The 19,928-nt window shown below is 47.9% G+C and overlaps 2 pseudogenes; one reads left to right on the forward strand and one right to left on the reverse strand.

Annotated features, from left to right (window-relative positions):
* Positions 1 to 79: 79 nt before the first annotated feature.
* Positions 80 to 3,418, reverse strand: LOC136515961 (tyrosine decarboxylase-like; annotated as a pseudogene).
* An 11,206-nt stretch (positions 3,419 to 14,624) lies between these two features.
* On the forward strand, positions 14,625 to 19,506 carry LOC136517148 (protein BREAST CANCER SUSCEPTIBILITY 1 homolog; annotated as a pseudogene).
* The last annotated feature ends 422 nt before the right edge of the window (positions 19,507 to 19,928 follow it).

Consider the following 19,928-nt stretch of genomic DNA (forward strand, 5'->3'; position numbering starts at 1 on the left):
ATTGCTAATATTTTTTATAAATCTAGTCAAATTTAAGCGGCACGGATATCATACTTATTTTTTGGACGAAAGGAGTAATCTAAAATAAAACTACAAATAACCACAACATCGGTTGATCTTATACAAATAACCACAACATCGGCCCAAGAGAAAGAGGCTGGGCCGTCGGCACATCGGCCTCTGCGTCACAACGCGCACAGCGAACCGTCCGCCCATTCGAGCGCGTCGGCGTCGCAGCAGCCAAGATAGCGGTGGCCTGCTCTTGCACGACGCTCCACGCCTCCCGGACGTGCCGCTCCTCGGTGAGCGAGTTGCCAATGGCGCAGCGCAGAATGTAGACGCCGCCGACCACGGCGGAGCTCATGTACACGCGCCCCGTAGCGTTGACCGCCTCGAGGAGCCTCCGGTTGAGCTCGTTGCCAGCCGCCGCCACCTCATCGCCGTCGCGGGCGCGCTTCTCCCCGACGACGACCGCGGCGACGGCGCGCAGCCGAAAGCACACCAGCGCGAACTGCCTCGGCACAGGCACCTCGAACCGCGCGTCGGCGCGCACCATGGCCTCGAACGCGGCGGCCATGCGCACGTGGGCGAGCACGAGGCCGCGCAGGCCCTCCACGACTAAGGATGGCAACGGGTCGGGTTCGGATCGGGTGGAGTCTCCGTGCACCCAAAACCGAAACCCGAAATTGAAACCCGAATCCGCCCCGAAAACCGATTCGGGTGGTAATCCATCACCAAAACCAAACCCGCGGATACCCGAAACCCGAACGGATACCCGAAACCCGCGGATATATATACACATATTCACATGTATAAACAAGAGACAACAAATAATAAATATTTTCATGAGTCAACTTTAAATAAATTTAATAATCTAAGTAAACAAATTATTATTAGTATATTATAAAACATGAGTTTTAATTCCAAATGATTTATTTCGGATATCCATTGGATATCCACGGGTGGAAAACCAAACCCGAAACCGAACCCGATTGGTTTCGGGGCCCCGAACCCAAAAACCGTGGGTGAAAAACCATCCCTAAACCCGAACCCGCAGAACCCGAAACCCGCGGATATCCGCTCCAAACCCGATCCGTTGTCATCCTTATCCACGACGTGGCAGCGGAGCATGAGCCACAGCTTCAGCGCGCGGAACCCGCGGCTTAGCGCGACCTGCCAGTCCTTGTAGTCCACCACCGCGCCGCCCTGCTGCGCCTGCGCCGCAGACGGGTCCTTGAGGATCACGTCGTGGTCGGTGCCGAGCGCGGCCGTCAGCGCCGCCGGATGCCGCACCCAGAGCGCGCAGCAGTCCATGTTGGCGAGGAGCCACTTGTGCGGGTTCGTGCTGAACGAGTCCGCGGCCTCGGCGCCCGCGACGGCGTGGCGGAGCTCCGGGCACACGCTCGCGTAGGCCGCGTCCACGTGCACCCACACGCCGCGCCCCGCCACGGCGGCGCACAGCTCGCAGAGAGGGTCGACCGCCGACGTCGGGGTGGTCCCCACGGTCGTTGCCCGGCAGGTAGTTTCCCCGGCGAATGCCGGCGATGCGCGCGGCCTTCTGGAAGGAGAAGTGGGTCTGGTCGGAGCCGTAGACCGCAAGGTCCCCCATCCGCTCGTTGCCTACCTCAGCGAGCTTCCGGTCTCTGGCAGCGACGATGGTGCAGAGCATGGCCTCGCAGGACGTCCCCAGCAGCGTGTCCCCGCCGCCTCCGGAGAACAGCAGGCTCTCCGGGAGGTGCAGCGCCTTGCCGAGCCAGTCGGTGACGACGACCTCGAGCTCGGTGGCCGCCGGCGAGGCGGCCCAGGTGAACGGGTTCACGTTAAGCCCCGCGGCGAGGGCCTCGCCGAGGGCGCCCACGTTGCTGGCCGTGGCCGCGAAGTGCGCGAAGTGGCGGGGGCTCTGCCAGTGCGTGACGCCCGGCAGGATGAGGTCGCGGACGTCGCGCAGCGCCGCAGCCAGCGCGTCGGGCTCCGGCCGCGCCGGCGCTGCCTCGGGAAGCTGCCGGGCCAGGAACCCCGGAGCGACGTCCGGGCGCACGGGGTACTCGTCGATGCGCATGTAGTAGTCCGCGATGAAGTCCACGACCAGGCGCCCCTGCCTGCGGAACTCGTCGGCGTCCAGTGGCGGGTGAGGAAGCGAAGGCATGGCAATGGCGACGGAGGCAGCCGGAGTGGTGCCGCTGCCGCCGTTGGCTGTGGTGGTAGTAGTGTCGGCTCGGTTCAGGATAGCCATTGCAGGAGACGGCGTGGAGCACTCTTGCCTCTTGGCAGGTCGTTTAGCTCATGCAGCAGACAGAGCGACTCCCACCGTGGCTCAGTGGATGCAAAGGTCTAGGAGAGGCGGGTGTATTTGATGGCGCGGCGCGCATGCATGACACGGGACAAAGGCTAGGGCGTGGCGCCATACATGATGACGCCACATACGAGGTGTGTGTGGTACTGGTACATGCATGATACAACAGGGAGAGCGGAGAGGGGCTTGGAGGAGGAACTAACGGCGACGAGCAGGAAGGAGGAAGGATGCGGGCAGGCCAATGATGCCGTGGCGTGTGAGTGATGGGATATTATTCAACTATGCCCAGTTGAACCTTTCTCTGGGGGACGGAGACGTAGCGAACTCGTCTTCCTCCTCGAGAGCGCCAGTCCAGATCCAGCCGGCCCCCTCCGTCCCGCCTCCGGCGACCTCGCCGGAGAAGGCTAGGAGTGCACCCCCCCTAGTATTTAGTAGATAGTAGTTGTGAGTTGCCCGGATGGGTGTTGCCTCCCGTCGTGGAGAGTCCTGTCTTGCTATCGCCGTCGTCGCCGCCGTGGCCGTTCTCGTCCTCGCCGCCGCCGACGTCGATTCCAAGGTTAGTAGAAATAAAATAAACTCGTTCTTCTTCTTAGCAGATCTCCTCTTCAACATCCCAGTCTCCACCTTCACCCGCCTCCGCCGAGATCTTCTCCCATCCGATCCACGTCCTTCGCCGCCCACATCCATCTCCATACAGCAGCCTCCGGTCCTCGTGCTCTCTTCTTCGGTAAGGCGGCTCCTCTTCTGGTTCGTCGACTCCGCCTCCACCTGGGATCCTGGTTTGAGCTTCTTCTCCAAACTCCGGCGATGACTTCAACAGCATCCTTCGGTCGTCGGCACGCTACTCCACCGATGGCTCAACCCATCTACCTTTAACCGACGCTTTGCACGGTCAGTCCATCCGGGGTGCGGACTCGTCTTCCCCATCGCCGTCGATTCTCCGGCCTTTTACAGCCTGTTCGCTGGTTCGCGAAAAAGTAGTGCTGGTCGGTTTATGTAAGAAAAAAATACTGTTCCGGTTGGAAATTTATGATCGTTTACGACAAGTCGCAGCCAAACGAATAGACTGTTAATCCAGCTGCAGGACTTTGATGTATTTTGGTCTTTCTTCAGAGGACCTCCTTGTAAAACAGCTGCTGTGATAATATAATATATCTTAGTTGTTGTAAAAAAAAAAAACAGGGAACCATAGTTTGCATGAACCACGGAAGTACATAACCAATTTGCTCATCTTCCCTACCGGCACCGTCAACAACGAGACGTCAACAAATGACAGCCTTGTATAAACGTGCATGCATGTCACGCTAGTTGGACACGTTAGGCACGTGTGCTATACGTTCCTATTTTTCATATCCTATACTCTTCTTCCTGCTCCTTCCTCGCTGTCTTCTTCAGCACCCAAATTTTTCTCCTTCCCTCAAAAAAAAAAAATCCTTCCTTCTAAACAATTATTATTAGAGTCCCAGTGCATCTCTTTTTTACAATATATAGAAGAAAATTTCGGCCTTGTCCTTAAAAACAAACAAACCAACTTACTATAAATTCTAACAAAACAAATCCGACTTTTTTTTTGAAGAATTAAACAAATCCGACTTATAGCTTGATTATTGTAATAAACATACTCAAGGTTGGGTGGTATTATTGGGCTACCTATCATCGTCTCTATTACTGACACACACGTGCTCCAACAGTCCTGATAGCTCATCTTAATAATTCATTGTATTATATTTCTCTCTAACTTGTGCATACAAACTCTATATATGTTTCTACTCCAAACAATACAACACCATTTCAAATCCACAATTTCCAAATTCAAATTCAACCATACAGTTCAAACATAGAGCATCACACACTCCCATTTCAAATCCCACTCGCACTCCCTCGTTCAAACAACCCATATGTTCTCTTTTCAAGTCATTATCGTTTATACCAAGACATGCATGAAGATGAGGGGACACAGTCTGAACATATGAACTGTTATACAAGCCATACGCATGCATATTATTCACGTGGCACGCTTTGCAATAATTGTAAATGATGTCCCCATATCAACATGTTGTTCCCTTGAGGGGATACACATACATGGTCATTCATCAATTGTAGCTCTAGGCAACGAAATTGGAAGGCAAAAAGGAAATCCAAACCTTGCATATCCTCTATGAACGCATCCACACCGGCGTTGGGAGCGGTGGTGACCATCGATGTAGGAGTATCATCAGTATCCTTATAGGCTTCAATTTCATATGAAAAGTCGAATTTCTACTTTGGACGAATTACACGCATGCGGGCATCTCTTGGGGATTAATTTTCTCATTCAAAATGACAAAAGAAATAAATAAATCGCTTGTTACTTGTTTGTGTTGTCAGATCAGGGGCAACCGTTTTATTCCATGGCGATTTTGACACTCGTTGCTTGGGGTAACGTTTATGAACTCAAGAAGTTGTGAGAGAGTGTTTGGTTCCACGCCACACTTTCTGGCTACCACAGTGCTTGGTTCAGCACTCAATGAAGGCTGTCACAAGCATCAACAGTTCAAAAAGTCAAGATTCTCGCCGCAAACTGTGGCAGACATTTTTAGCGCCTCAACCGCGGTGTCGCCACAGATGCGGCATGGCTTGCAGTGGGGTACATCCAAACAGCCCCTAAATATACTTTCTTCGTGTCTGAAAAACATAAAGAAACATTCATAGGGTTACAAATAAAAAATATAAAGCTAAAATTTCCATATATGGCCATTTCTTTCAATAAGGAATGCTTACATGAGACAATGCAATATCTATATCTTGCGTCCTCGAATAGTCGAATTGAACGGCTAAAAAGAGGGGGAGGCATTACTACGAAGAACTCCCACTGTTTCCTCCTTTTTATCCTGCATTCGCTATTTGAGAGTTCGTTAGTCCCTACACTCAAAGGCTTCGGTCTAGAGCAACACATATAGTTTAACCACTCCCTCTATTCTAAGGGCGCGTTTGGCCGGGCTCCTGCCGGCTTTGGCTCCCACACTGTAGCGCAACTGTAGCGCGCAGGAGCTGGAGCCGGAGGAGAAAAAAAAAACGAGCTTCTCCGGCTCCGGCGCTGTCAGTGAGAGAGGAAAGGAAGAGAGAGAAAAACGGCTCCGGTGAACAGTGTCACTGCAGGAGATGAACATGGGAGGAGTCAGAGGAGCCGGAGCCGCTCGGAGCCCGGCCAAACGGGCTCTAAATTGTAGTCGTTTTATCTTCCATAGGACATAACATTTGCTATACATATAGATATATATTATATCTAGATATATAATAAAATCTATGTCCTAAAAACACAAAAAAAAAACTATAAAGATGTAGACCTGGTGAAAGCTATCTTTTGGCCGGTGGATGCTTATCGCATCTTACAAATTTCTTTGACCTTTAGAAGAGAAGACTTGGTGGCATGGCATTTTAACAGAAGTGGCCGATTCTCTGTTCGGTCGGCATATCATTGCCAATGGGAAAGAAAGTTTGGACAGAACTATCATCAAGTGCAAGCTGCAACTGTATCAGGAAGCCAGTTGTGGAAGAATCTGTGGAGATTGAAAGTCCGGGGCAAAATCAAGATCTTCGGGTGGCGGGTGCTAAAAGGGCTTATGGTCTCGTTCGCTGGTCTGAAACTTGGCTGAAACTGGCTGAAAAACACTGTTCCGGCTGAATTGTTGTGAGAGAAAAATACTGTTCTGACTGAAAAAAGAAGCCGAACAAGCCAAATATAGGGTAAGCCGAACAGAGCCATATGCCATGTCAAGCCATTCTTGTAAATAGACACATAGGGAAATCAGGTGGACGCACAGTTTGCTAAAATGGTGCAGAAGATATCAAACATACGATGTTCACATGTGACCATGCAAGGGAGGTCTGGCGCTTGGCATCTGGAGAGACTACATAACTTTCAATCCACCGCTCTGACAGATCAGGATCAGTAATTAATGATGACATCATTAGAAGAGAAGAGCAGGTGGATGCACTCGATGTGGGTCTGGCAGAATTGGTGCTCACTGCTGACTGGTATATTTGGTGGAAGCGGCGACAATTTATACATGGGGAGATAATCCAATGACCTTGGAGATCAGCCATGTCTATTGCGACCCTAACAAAAAAATTACAAAGCAGCGACCAAGAAAAGATCACAGATACGGCAGGGATGGGTGAAGCCTCCAGAAGGGAAAGTGATGGTGAATGTTGATGCGGCTTTTTATGAAGATGTGGGGTGTGGGAGTAATCATAAGAGATAGCACTAGAGGAGTCTTAGGCCCTGTTTGGTTGGGCTTTTGGCTTTGGCTTTTGGTCCCAAAAGCCAAAAGTTCAACCAAAGGGGCTGCTTTTGGAGGATGCTTTTTCAGAAGCAGCTGCTTTTCCGTAGTTCATTTTTGAAAGCTGGGTTGACCCTACTTTTGGCTTTTGGCTTTCTGCTTTTCGAAATTGGTGGAATAAAAAGCTCTTCCATAGTTGTTTCAAGAGAGATAAAGATAAAAGGTATATTTTATACTTGTTTAACCAAACAACTTTCAGCTTTTCTACAGCTCACAGCCCACAGCAGCTTTTCCACAGCTCACAGCCCACAGCAGCTTTTTCCCACAGCCACAGCTCAACCAAACAGAGCCTTAGCTTCTGCCCACACCTTTGTTCCACACTTGGTCGACGCACCGATGATGGAAGGATTGGAAGCCTATGCATTTAAAGAGGGGTTGATGCTAGAGGGTGCAACCAGCTGATTATCCAATCAGGTTGCATGGAGGTCGTAGAAACAACGAAGGATGGAGGTTTTACGACAAATTCAGTAGCTACCTTATATAACGAGTGTAGCACTGTATGAAGTGGGTTTCAGGATAGAATGATTGAGCATTGTAATAGGGAGGGAGGCAAACCAAACGACATATAATTTAGCAAGAAGGGCGATGCGGTCTAAGCAAAATTATACCCGGGACGATGAGCACCCTAGTTTCATACTTGATTATCTAAGAAATGATGTAACTATCCTGAAAGAATAAAGCATGTCGAATTGTTTTAAAAAAACTTATACTTAACGAAAAGAACTTCTTTTAGTGTCTCTTTTAAAACATCTTTTATACGGTAAATCTGTAGCTCACTCGAGCGTTTCTGGCATGTCCGTCGCTCGGTTTTCTGGCTGTCCATCTACTTATCTCAACAGACGCGATGATAGGCGAAGCGCCTGTGCCCGCACACTCTTCCCTGCCGCATGCAGCTGGAAAAGGCGCATCCCAGCTCACGTTCCATCACGCGCCTACTCTAGTCTATAGTAGCTCTGAGTCTGACACCCCTGCACCCCACGACACCCCTGAACCTAGGGCTTTTATATTTTTATCATTATTAAGATTGACGCTCATCCGATTATCACTCTTAGTTTGGCACTTAGGCCTTGTTTAGATGACCCCAAATTCCAAGTTTTTTCACTCTCTCTCCATCACATCAATTTTTAGCCGCTTGCATGGAGCATTAAATGTAGGTAAAAAAAATAACTAATTGCACAGTTTAGTTGGAAATCACGAGATAAATCTTTTGAGCCTAGTTGGTCCACGATTGGACAATATTTGCCAAATAAGACGAAAATGATACTATTCATCGAGTTGCAAAAAGTTGCAATCTAAACATGGCCTTACAACTTTACCACATGAGAGAAGTTTGAGTTCTTAATTTACCATATTTGCGCATGTGGCATGCCACGCCAGCCCGACACGTTGGCGCCCAGTCAGCATAGGCACGCGAAATGTCCTTGCTGCCCCTGACCTGTTCCTCTCTCTCCATCTCTAACAACCGGGTCCTATAGCTCCCTCTCACTGCCAGGTGGGCCCCACTCGTCAGCTTTGTCTTCCACCTCTGGCAATTGGGTCCTCGCCGGAGCAGCTGCTCCCCATGCGAGCTCCCCAGCGGGTGAGCCACCACCTCGGTCTCCCTCTCCGCGCGCTCGCGAGGCTGCGACGGAGTTGCTCGCATGCGTGCCCGCAAGGCCGCGGCGGAGCTGCTGCTCGCACGTGTGCCGACGAGGCCGCGGGGGAGCTGCTCGCGCCCGCGTCGGCGAGGCCGCGGCGGAGCTCCTCGCGCCGCGTCGGCGAGGCCGCGGTAGAGCTGTAGCTCGCGCGCCTCCTCCTCGGCTTCCTCACGCCGTGCTGCTCCGAGCTCCGTCAGACCGTCCCCCACGCGGCTGGCGGCGGCGGCGCTGGTGGCCCTGGCCGTGGGTGAGGTCGGCGTTGGCGGCGCAGCTGTCCCTAGCCGCGGGCGAGCTCAGCCCCGGCAGCGCGGCTGGCCATGGCCGCGGGCGAGCCCGACCGTGGCGGCGCGGGCGGCCATGGCCGCGGGCGAGCTCGTCCACCTCCGCTGCTTCATGTTCCTTCACCGTGGACGGTGCCCGTCTGGGAGAGGCGCGTGCGTGCCGATCGACGGGAGCTTGCTGCAGTTGGCTGCCTAGTGCCACTGTGCTCGCTCATGGCCAACGCCCGCAAAGCTTCTTTGTGTGCTCCTATATAGTTGCCGGAGGTGGAAGACAAAGCTGACGAGTGGGGCCCACCTGGCAGTGAGAGGGAGCTACAGGACCCGGTTGTCAGAGATGGAGAGAGAGGAGCAGGTCAGGGGTAGCAAGGACATTTTCGCGTGCCTATGCTGACTGGGCGCCAACGTGTCGGGCTGGCGTGGCGTGCCACATGTGTAAATGTGGTAAATTAAGAACTCAAACTTCTCTCATGTGGTAAAGTTGTAAGTGTCAAACTAAGAGTGATAATCGGATAAGCACCAATCTTAATAATGATAAAAATGTAAAAGCCCCCTGAACCTTGAGTACTTGGAAGCATGTAAAATACTCGGAGTACACATGCTTTCCTCCTGGTAGCTTTCTTCTCCCGTCCTTCTCTTTCTTTCTTGCCTCCGACCCTACTCCGGCGACCTTCTCTTTCTTCCTTGCCTCCGACCCCGCCCCGGCGCTCGCGCCACCGCACCCCGCCACGCCTGCAAACCTGCACCCCGGCGTGCCCGCACCATGAGGCCCCTCGTCCCTGCCGTCCCGACGTCGCCGTCGACTAGGCATCGAGCGTCCGAGCCACCGCGCTGTGCGCCCCTGCTTACTGCCTCCCCACCCATCCGCTGCCGGCACGACCGCGTCATAGCCAGGGGCCGACCGACCGCCGCTGCAACCTTGTACAAATTCATTCCTTGGTTAGTAGTTACAGATTACATCTCATTGTAACATGTTTTACTATTCCTATTTATGCGTAAGTTCTATGTTTAATTGGTGTAAATTGATTTTTTAAAATGAGAATGGTGATTTGGATTACTTGAACAGTTCTGTGATCTTTGTTTTTGGCTCTTTTTTTGCCTGTATGATTTATTGCTTTGATCTTCTTCTAATTTGCTTTTCATAGAACTAATATGTTAAATCTGTCTTTTTTCTTTGACCTTCTTCTAATTTGTCGTTTATAGAGCTGATCTATTAAATCTGTCTTTTTTCTTTGCTTTTTTGCTCTGATCTTCTTCTAATTTGCCTTTCAAAGAACTTAAATCTGTCTTTTTTCTTTGTTTTTTGCTTTGATTTTCTTCTAATTTGCATTTCATACAACTGATCTGATTAATTTGTATTTTTTCTTTGTTTTTTCGCTCTGTTTTTTTTCTTTTATTTGGTTCGTTGGATTTTGATCTGGTTATGGGAATCGAGTGATAGAACACCTTGAAACACTCGATTTGTTTTATTTGGTAAATTTGAGTGATTTAAGCTGTTCTGTCACTCGGGCGACAGGAGGATGTAAATCACCCGAGTTTTCAATCACTGTAGTTTTCTTTATGCGGAATACATGAATATAGGCCCGCATGACAGGAAAACGAGGTGGGAGTCCGGCCCACTAGCCAACTCCGACTCGGCAGGACGCGGCCCGCAGGCGCGCCCGCGATTCCGCGAACCCGCCAGCTTGCGAAAGGAGCGCCAAAATTTGAACGAAAACTTTGGAGGGAAAGCTCCCGCCAAGATAAGTACCATTCCCCCGAACCCACTTCTTTCGTCCTTCCAGAATCCAGACCCGAGATCAGATATCAGAAATCTTCGAAGCCTCAAGGAAACGCAGGAGTCGTCGGCCCTGTTTGGGAGAGCGTTTGCTCAGCTTCTAAGCCGGATAAGCCGATAAGCCCGCACAAACGCCTTGCGATACGGGCCTACCAGCGAACGCGCTTCCGCGACTCACGGTCGCCCGCAACGCTTCCCAAATCGCGAGCTCGACCCCGCTTTTCCCAAATCGCGCAGGCTTTTCCTCTCCCTACCCCTCTGACCCGAGCGGTCCCGTGCTCGCTCCCTCCCCCGTTCGCTCCCTCTCGGGCGCCGCCTGCCTCTCCGCCGCCACCTCCCATTCCCCTCCGGCCCGGCCCTCCCTCCTCTCGCCAGATCCACCGCCGCCTTCCATTCCCCAACGCCGGGCCTCCCCTCCCCCTCCACCGGTGCTCCAGCCAGTGCGCCAGTAGCCGTCCCCTCCCCTCCTTTGGATCTCCAGCCAAGGCGCCGATGGCCCTCCCCTCCCCCTCCACCAGTACAGCAAGGTGATTAGGTGCTCCAGCAGTTGATTTTCATGGGTGGGACATTTTCCGTGAAGACACTCAAGGGATCCAGCTTCCAGATCGAAGTGGAACCCACCGACGAGGTACTCATCGCTTGCGCTCCCGATCTGTCGCTATGGTTCTAGTTGCTGGATGTATTGGCAGGGCTGCTTTCGCTAGATTTTGCTGCTTGTTAGGTTCGTTTGGGGTCTAGGTTTTGGTTGGTTCCCCTACGGAGGCATGAGAGTGTTGGAAGCCGCGAGCAAAGCTGCCGTGGATCCAATCTATAGGTTGCTGCTTTGGTTCCGGTGGTGTGAGCGGAACAGACGGAACAGAGAGCTGTTGCAGAGTTTGCCTATGGATTTTCTGGTTTCAGATTGGGTTCCTTCTAGTGATGTTATCGTGGATACAGGAGATGACAAGGCGAAGTTATCAGGCATTAGTTCATTGGTTGCTCCCTTTATAGTTGGTAGATAGAGCATAAATTCTAGTCAATCGATTGTCGCTGTCTTACATCTCTTCAGGGGATGTCCCTCTGCAGGTTGTGTGTTTGATTGATAAAAAAGCCTTTGAAATCTGAGATTTTTCAGTATGCCTAAGTTCATATAACACAAACCTTAGATGTTATCATCACCCCATTCTATGGCAGCTGTTAACATTGACATGCATCTATTTAGTATTCTGCTGCATTCTGTTTTTTTATTGTTAGCAGTATGTACATCTTTGCTTCATTCTGTTAAAGGCATGCCTATCCTCCCTTACTTTTTGTATTATGGCTTATCTGTTGAATGTTACTAGAGCTCTTTGTGTTTTGGTAGTATAACTTAGGGTTATTTGTTCAGTTGCAGTGTCTTTGGACTGGGATTTGTGCTGTCCTAGGCTCCTAACACAGTTGGTTGGCTGGGATGATGAATCAATTTGTTCAGTTAGCAGTATGTACATCTTTGACACTGCTGTTTTTCTTTCTTTCATGTACATAGACCAATGTTTTTAAGGCGTCGCTTTGGCGTCGCCTAATCGGCAAGGCGCTACAGGCGGGACGCCTTGGCGGACGACTCGCCTCAGATTGGTATGGCATCCGCCTTACTGCCATGGCGTCCGGAAGTCGTCGATTTGGCGTCCGATTCATCGAAATCGAGCAAGACGGGCGCCATACGAGGATGGCCACGGTAGGAAAACGCCGGCGCGGGAGAAAGGACGGGGAAAGCATCGCGCGCGCGGGAGATTAGGCGCGCGGGGAGAGAGGATCGCAGGAGAAATCAGAGAGCAGAGAGAGGAGCGCTCGTAGGGAAGAACCTGCTCGCCCGCCTGAACACGTTCGCCTGCGCCACCGGTAGAAGCTGCTGCCGCCGAGGCTCCACCTCCCCCTCCCCTGTTCCCCATCCGCGCGAGGAGCAGCCGCCGGTGGGCTGCTGTTTCCCCGTAGCCTCTTCTGGTCCTCCATTGAGCAGGGCGCCTGGTGCGCGCTGGGCGTCGCGAGGATCCAGCAGAGCGCCGCGGCTGGGGACTCCCCTGAGCGGATGCCGCGGGCGGACTCCTCCACGGCGAAGTAGGGGTAGCGCGCGGCCATCCCGGCGGTGGTGGCGGAGGAAGCGGAAGCACGGCGAGCGAAGGGCGGAGGCTGGAGAGGAATGGGATTAGAAAGGGGAGTGTGTGGTGTGCTGTGGTGGTGTGAGTGTGACTGACTTGGCGTCTACTGCACTTGAGGGCTGCTGCGTCAACCTGGAAGTCAGTCGGGGGTGGGTCACGTCTATTCCGTTAGATTGTGACTCCCAAAGTTGCTTGGCTTTTTCGGTTAGACAATACCAAGGCATGACATGCTTCCAGTTCTCTGGTCTATACCACTGTTGGATGGCCGTAAGGCGTCGCCTCGCCTTACGCCTTACTCGCTTTAGCGTAAGGCGGTAGTTGGTCGCCTCGCCTCGCTTTACCACCTTAAAAACATTGACATAGACATCCCAGTTCCACCGCCTGCTGCCCTCCCATCCCCACCATTGGCTGCCGTCCAGCAAGGTGAGCACGCAAGCTCTTCTGGTAGTTGCAGAGCATGTCATTTTTTCTTCCTCATAGCGCAATTAGGCAGTAGTGTTGCTTAATTGGCTGAGGCGGGCATGGGAGGACCGGAAAATTTAGTGTTGTTATGTAGTAAAATAAATTGTTCAGTTCCAGACATTATTTGATGTTTTATGTAATGGGTACATTATTTGATGATTTATGTCATGACTTTGCTTGTGCGAATAATTATTTCGTGTATATGCTTCCTCTGTTCCTTTGCTCATGCTTCATAATGTGTACCTATTTTAGGTGCTGAAATCAATATGAGCATCTCTAGTGATGAGGATGCAAGTCAGGATGAATCGGGTACTGATGAGGATTTCATGGTTGCATATATTGCATTGGAATTGATGGGCTCAACTAGCAGTGTTGCAAAGAACAAGGAGGTGGTTCTGGATGTACCAGTCATGACAGGGATACAGTGGGTTGAAATCCAACTAAATGATAGAGTGGAGTGCTACAACATGTTTAGAATGACAAGGTCAGTGTTCTATCGCCTCCATCGGACTTTGGTTCAGAATTATGGCTTGAGATCAACTAATGATATATGTACCAAGCCTTAGGCATGTTTTTGTGGACATGTGGTGCACCTCAATTATTTAGACAAGTTGCAAATAGGTTTGGTCATTCATTAGAAACTGTCAGTATAAAGTTTAGTGAGGTACTTGACTCAATTTGTAGACTGTCTATTGACATCATAAGACCTAAGGATCTACACTTTGGTACAGTTCATCCAAAACTACAGCAAGCTAGGTTCTGGCCTCATTTCAACGATTGCATAGGCGCCATTGATGGTACACACGTACCTGTAACTGTACCAAAAAGTGAACAGGCAAAATACATTGGACGACATGGTTATGCTTCACAAAATGTCATGGCGGTTTGTGACTTCGATATGCAGTTCACATTTGTTGTCATGGGTTGGGCTGGATCTGCACATGACACTCGGGTATTTTTTGATACTTTAGTCACCTACAAGGATAAATTTCCACATCCATCTGAAGGCAAGTATTACCTTGTTGATTCTGGGTATCCTAATATAAAAGGATATCTAGCACCTTACAAGGGACAAAGGTATCATGTGCCCGAATGGCAACACGGTCGTCATGCAGTGGGATCGAAGGAGGTGTTCAACTATGCTCATGCATCCCTCCGAAATGTGATTGAGCGGTTATTTGGAGTTCTCAAGATGAAGTGGCGCACTCTCTTGCAGTTACCTAGCTATCTAATTGAGAAGCAATCAAAGATTATCGTTGCTTTCATGGCTCTTTATAATTTCATTAGAGACAATGCCATATATGATGAATATTTTGAAACCTATGTAGAAGACACTAGTGGTGTTGGGTCCCAAGTTCCTTCAGCTGATGGTGGTGGTTCGACGAATAATATGAATATGTGTGCTTTCTGTGATGCTATTGTGTTGGTTGGGTGATTCATTGTTAGAAACTTAAGTATTTTATAGCAATTACAATACCCAAATGGATGTTATTTTCGACTATTATTGTACATTACAATTTAATGGAACCATATTGCTATCTCAAACTTTAAAAATATTTCCACCGTTGTCTTCCGATTATTGTGACGAATCAAAAGAGGTATCATCAGCCTCAGGGGTATATAGGTCAATTTACATCCAAAACAGATAATCTATCAGAAATAATTAGGACAGCCAAACGCTAAGCTTATTCAGACAGTAAATTCTCCAGATCGTGACTTATCAGATAAGCCCGTTCAGCTTATAAGCGAGACTCAGAAAAGCTGAAATAAACAAGGGCGTCGAGAGATCCGAAGCGAGGTGGAGAGATCGAGATGGCGGACGTGGGGAGCCTCGAGAGGATGGGCCGGGAGCTCAGGTGCCCCATCTGGTAACGCCGCCGCGCTGATCCGCCCGCTTCCTCTTTTCCTTTCTTGGAGGATTGGATTGGAATCCTCTTTTTTTTTTTTTGGGATTGGAATCCTCTTCTTCTGTTCGTGTATCTGACAGCTCGTGATCTTTTGATGAGATTTGCGATTTGTTGTTGTACTAGCTGAAATATTTCTTGGTTTTGGCAGCTTGAGCCTGCTCACTTCGGCGGTGTCCATCACCTGCAATCACATCTTCTGCAAGTGAGTCTCACCCCCCGTTCCTCCCCGGTGGATCTAGTTGCGGCCGATAGTCTTGTTCAATCTGGTCTCACATGTCTCTTGTTGCAGCGCCTGCCTGACGGAGTCGATGAAATCTGCCTCCTGCTGCCCCGTGTGCAAGGTCCCGTTCCGCCGGAGAGGTTAGTTCGTTAGTACAGTCATTGTTGCCATAGCTGAATTTGCATATCTTTGATTTTTTTGGAGATTAACGTGCTTAAATTAATAACTGAAGAAATCCCAAATCCCCACAATAATGAAATCTGCTCCATAATGACCTGTTAGGCTCCATTTGGTGTATGCCATTTCTGATAAAATCCTGCATTATCCGATTTTGATGAAAGTTGAAAATGCTTGTGTAAAAATCACTGCATATGATGGTCTTTTACTTGCAGAGATACGGCCAGCACCTCACATGGATAATTTGGTGTCTGTTTTCAAAAGCATGGAAGCTGCAGCGGGCACTAGTGTTGTGTCAACAGAGCTGACTCCTGCACCCAAAGTTGCAGGTTACTAGAGATATTTAGTTTCTGTTTCGTGGCACGTGAGCAAGATTTAGTTACACTGGTTGTTTTGCATCTGTCTCTGTACCACATATGTTGAGTCTATTTGAGCATATTTGCTGTTTAAGATCGTTTTCTCTCTAACAATCGAATTTCAGAGAAAATGAATGATAGTATTAGACTTACTGTCTTCCTTTTACTTGAAATGGACCAGATTGTGCTGGGAACAGTGCTGGGAAGCCTAAAAAGTCGAATAAAAAGAAGCCAGCATCCAAGAATAAAGAGAATGCAACCAAAGCTGCTGCAACATCTGTAACTGCAAAGCCTTCAATCTCCAAGAACAAAAGAATACACGTGACACCATTCCCTGAATCTGAGACGCCGATAAGGCCCAAGAAGGTTATGAAGTCTGATGAGCAAAAAAGTAAGCTGAATGGTGATGTTAAAGAGGATAAAGATAAAAGTCTGAACTCTGATATACCAGAAAGACATTCATTGTTACCTTTTTTCTGGCTGAGGGAACAAGAGGAAAATGAAGGTGGCACTGCTGAAACTGAGTGAACCACCATCATTGGACACACCCTTGCGTCACAATGCGCCTACCTTTAGTGATATCAAAGATTCCGATGATGAAAGGCCTACTGATATGACTCCTAATGTAAGTTACTTAGAACATGTTTTCCTTTTTTCCCCCCGTTTTTTGGTTTCCTGGTTCAACTGTTGTGCTTACCGTTTGGTTACATGTGTTGCAGAGCAAAGCTGAGGTTTCAGAAATATTCGACAGTGAAATCTTTGAATGGAGCCAAAGACCTTGCTCCTCTGAGCTGCATTCTACCCCACTGAAAAGTCAGGTATTTTGGTTAACTGAGACATAGGCTTTATATTTTCAGTTCTCCCACCTTTACAATCTGAATATATACATGTATTTGACTCAGCTGTTTTGTTTGTTCAGGGTAAGTTGAAGAATATTCTAGATCAAATCACAGAGGTGGATGATGGTGAAGATATGAATCTTGGTGGTTCATTTGATAAGTTAGACCATGAAAGTAATGTAGCTCAGCCTCTAAATGCTGAAGAAGTTAAGAAGAAAAAGTTAACAAGACCTAGGAAAAGAAATAATTCAAAACTGCCCAGTTGTGGCAAACTATGTACAAGAGGATCTGATGCTGAGCACCAAGTTGCAAATATCCCAGAAAGTATTGTTGCAAAGCCACGGCAAAAGAACGGCAGTAAAAAAGAGAGAAATACTTCAAATGGAGGAAACAAGGTCTCTGGCAACAACACTAGAGCTGTCTTTTCTAGTGATAAATCTATGAATACATTTTCCCCTCAAGCAGGTGGTTTGGGCAATGAAGTACCTGAGAACCAGCTTTCAGAAAGGATCCTCAAAAAGGATAAAAACACTCGAAGCAAACTTGAAATAACAGGGGATAGTGCAGTGAAGACTGCAGAGAATAAATCTGCACAAAGAGGGAAGCGGATCAGAAGAATTTCTGATGGTGCTGTAGCTGAAAAGATAAGAATTCTTTCAGAGGCTGAAAATGAAATATAATCGTTTCATCTTCACAGCCTCACAAAAGGCTGTACCCAACATAAACCCTTGGATGGTAGAAGTAAAAAATGCATTGTATCCAACATTGGTCCAAATACACCAAGCATTTTACCTGGGAGGGACCAATTTAACATTGGTCCAAATACACCAAACATTTTACCTCGGAGGTGCCCATTAAATGAGGCCATACGCACAGTTCCTTCGGTAAGGAATGTCTCTGTTAAGAATGGTAGTGCAAAACCTATTGAACGACAAGATTACTCAGGAACTGTCAGATCATGCACTGCACGCAATGCTATCCTGAAGAAATGCGAGGATAAAGCTTCTAAGCTTTCCTGTGCTTTCTGCCAGTCTGATGATATCACAGAGGTATGCGCACACACCAGACAAGTCGGTTTGCAAAAAGTCTTTTCCTTAAAGTTACAAATCCTTCCTTTAACTAATGGAATAAATAATCAAATTTTCCTTTTTGTTCTGAAGGGATCTGGAGAGATGGTTCACTACCATAATGGAAAACAAGTACCTGCAGCATTTGATGGAGGGGCTACTGTACATTGCCACAAAAACTGTCTGGAGTGGTATGCAGCCCCTTTCTAATAGAATTTTATATTGGAAGAAACTTTAATTTTCAGTATCCCTAGCTAATTCATGCATATGATTTTTCTTCCACCAAAGGGCTCCTGATGTCTACTTTGAAGATGACTCTGTCTTTAATCTTACAAATGAGCTGGCTAGAAGTAAAAGAATCAAACGTGCTTGCTGTGGAATTAAAGGTGCTGCACTTTGATGCTTCGAGACGAGTTGTCGAAAAAGCTTCCATTTCACCTGTACTAAATTAATCCCAGAATGTAGATGGGATAATGTAAGTTCATATCATGTTGCATTAGTGTTTTCAACTAGCTTCTTGGTGTTTTGCGTCCAGCACTGTCACCTTATTTCTGACTTTTCTCTTTTCTTTTGCTGACAGGAAAACTTTGTGATGCTATGCCCTTTGCACCAATCTTCATAGTTGCCTAGAGAGACTTCTGGGTTGAAAAAGAAGTTGCACAGGAAACTAACACCAAAAGGGTATTTTCCAGTGTTTATAACATGTTAGTTTAAAAACCTAAGTTTGATGCTGATATGGATATTTACTGCATAACCGCTTTACAGGCCATCTCAAGTAAACACTAGTCAAGGCCATGGTAATAAATGGATATGGTCATCTGGATCACCACAGAAATGGGTTCTCTGCTGTTCAGCCCTTTCTGCTACAGAAAAGGTGTTTTCTTGTGTCCTTAGTTTCCTGATAATCTTTATGATACTTTTTTTCATATGCATTTCAACTGAAGCAAAAATGAACAAATCCTTCAGGGTATTGTATCAGAATTTGCAAAATAGCTGGTGTGCCTATCTCAACAAGTTGGAGTCCTAATGTTACCCATGTTATTGCATCAACCAAACATGTCTGGTGCTTGCAAGCGCACACTGAAGTTTCTGATGGCAATCTTGAATGGCAAATGGGTTATCTCCATCGACTGTAAGTCTGTTTTATTGCCTGCTGGAACGATCATTAATTCATTACAAGAATAGTTTGCACTTGACAAATTGCTGCCCTTTGTTGCTAAATACCGACTTTATTCCATAGGGGTTAAGACATGTATGGAACTTATGGAGCCTGTAAAATGAGATTTGAAATTTCCACTGATGTACATGGCACTGCTGAGGGTCCCAGGTTAGGCAGACAACGAGTTATCAATAAGGTAAGAGTATTTTCCGTTGTTATGTACTCCACCTAGTCTCATCTGCCAACAATATCAGTACAATGCTAGGTTAAGGACATTGTTAGCATGAGCATGATTATTTGCAGGATATTTTCTAGTAATAACATTTTTTCCTTATTCTGCAGCAACCTAAATTATTCTGACGGTATTGAGTTCTATCTCCATGGAGATTACACCAAGTCCTACAGGGGCTACCTGCAAGACCTTGTGGTTGTAGCCAGTGGAACTGTCCTGCAAAGGAAGCCTGTGTCAAGAAATCAGCAGAAGTTGCTTGACGACAGCTCCCTCATCCTCAACGTCTACAGCATCGAGAATCAAGACAAGGCATAAATATTAATCGTAGCCAAATTGATGCTCAGGCTCTGGCCTATGCCTCTGGTGGCAAAGTTGTGAGCAGCGCATGGATCATTGACTCCATAGCAGCTTGCAACCTTCAACCTCTTTAAGGGAGCCTTCCATGCTGCCCTAAATGTGTGCTTGCATGCACTGTAGATTGAGTAATGGACAGAAAATTGTATAAGTATCAGTACACTAGGACGGTAAGGCCTTAGGCTGCTGCTTCTAGACCTCCTAGGGCGCTCGCTTGAAGCGCGGTGTTTGATTGTTTAAACTCTTCACGTATTAAGAAAAAAAAACCCGCCAGATTTCATCAATACAATAGTTTTTTTTTGGTTGCCATCAATACAATAGTTAATCCTCTGTTTCAATTAAAAGCAGTGCCACAATGTTGTTTGTATCAGGTTGTTATACATGGTGACTGCAACTGAATTCAAAAGACATGGCTTCTGCAGCTAATTATGAGCTTATAAGCTAATCTGCTCTATTTTTTAGCCATGGAATAGTATTTTTCTCTCACAATAAATCAGCCGTAGCAGCAATAAGTCCTACTGAATAGAACCTATATATGGGAATTTGTATGGAGCTCATTAACACATCTACGAAGCAGCAAGCCCCTGTTACTAGATGAAAACTGTAATGTCAACCAAGTGGAGAGTAATATAAGTCATGAATAAGCGCAACACATCAAGAGGTATTAAAATTATGATAAGTTACACTGCAGCTGCCAATCAAAGCTTGTACGAATGCCATGCAGCTAGCTGGCT

Source organism: Miscanthus floridulus, chromosome 17, assembly GCF_019320115.1.
Source record: "Miscanthus floridulus cultivar M001 chromosome 17, ASM1932011v1, whole genome shotgun sequence".
NCBI lineage: Eukaryota > Viridiplantae > Streptophyta > Magnoliopsida > Poales > Poaceae > Miscanthus > Miscanthus floridulus.